This window comes from Corvus brachyrhynchos, unplaced genomic scaffold (assembly GCF_000691975.1).
Source record: "Corvus brachyrhynchos isolate BGI_N302 unplaced genomic scaffold, ASM69197v1 scaffold741, whole genome shotgun sequence".
NCBI classification, from domain to species: Eukaryota; Metazoa; Chordata; class Aves; order Passeriformes; family Corvidae; genus Corvus; species Corvus brachyrhynchos.
The window spans coordinates 29,883-31,297 of record NW_008235984.1 but is presented as its reverse complement, the minus strand read 5'-3'; the positions used below and the strand labels follow the sequence as shown (position 1 = coordinate 31,297).

At 32.5% G+C, this 1,415-nt stretch overlaps 1 long non-coding RNA gene across 1 annotated transcript in view; it reads right to left on the bottom strand.

Annotated features, from left to right (window-relative positions):
* The window catches only part of LOC108445516, a 5,906-nt gene that overhangs the window by 1,191 nt on the left and 3,300 nt on the right, over nt 1-1,415 (bottom strand). The window lies entirely within an intron of this gene.

The following is a 1,415-nucleotide window of genomic DNA, read 5'->3' as shown; positions in this document are numbered from 1 at the left end:
AAGGTCATCACTGGCTATTTAAGAATGATTAGTGACCATTAGGAAGCCATTAATGGCTATTAGTGATCAATAGTGGTTATTAATAATTTACTAATGGCTATTAGTGGCTATTAGACACCTAATAAAGGCTATTAATGGCTAATAGAGACCTAATACCGGTTATTAGTCCCTCATTAATGGCTATTAAGCACCTCACAGAAACTATTAATTATTGCTTGAAACTAATAAATGCTATTAGTCATTCATTAATGGCTATTGGAGACCTAATAAAAGCTATTAATGACTAATACAGAACTAATAACGGCTATTAGTCACTCACTAATGGTTATTAGGCACCTAATAAATGCTATTAATGACTATGAAAGACCTAACAGTGGTTATTAATCGCTAATAGCTAATAGCAATTATTCGTCACTCATTAGCAGTTATTAACAGCTACCAGACATCTAATAGAGACTGTTAATAAATATTAGAGACCTAATAAAGGCTACTAATAACTAATGAAAAATTAATAAGGGCTATTAGCCACTCATTAATGGCTATCACACACCTAATAACCGCTATTAATGAGTATTAGTGGCCTAATAAAGGCTATTAGTGACTAATAAAGAATAACGGCTATTAGTCACTCATTAATGGCTAATAGAGACCTAATAAAGCTTATTAGTGACTAATAAAGAACTAGTAACGACTATTAGTCACTCATTAATGGCTAATAGAGACCTAATAAAGCTTATTAGTGACTAATAAAGAACTAGTAACGACTATTAGTCACTCATTAATGGCTAATAGAGACCTAATAAAGCTTATTAGTGACTAATAAAGAATTATTAATGGCTATTAGTCGCCTAATAAACGCTATTAATGACTATTACCGACCTCATAGCAGCCATTAGTCACTAATACAGAGCTAATAACAATTATTAATCTTTCATTAGCGCCGATTAACACCTCTGACACACCTAATAAACATTATTAATGACTACTAGACACCTAATAGTGGCTATTAATGAGTAGCACAGAACTAATAACAGCTATTAGCCACTCATTAGTGCCTATTAACACCTCCAACACACCTAACGAATGCTATTAATCACTCATTAATCGCTATTATACACCTAATAGACACTATTGATGACTACTAGAAACGTAATAGTGGCTATTAATGAGTAGCACAGAACTAATAGTGACTATTAGTCACTCATTAATGGCTATTAGACACCAAACAAATGCTATTAGCGACTACTAGTGACCTAATAAAGCCTATCAGTAACTAATAAAAAACTATTAATGGCTATTAGTCGCCTAATAAACGCTATTAATGACTATTACCGACCTCATAGCAGCCATTAGTCACTAATACAGAGCCAATAATAATTATTAATCTTTCATTAGCGCCTATTAATACCTCCGAC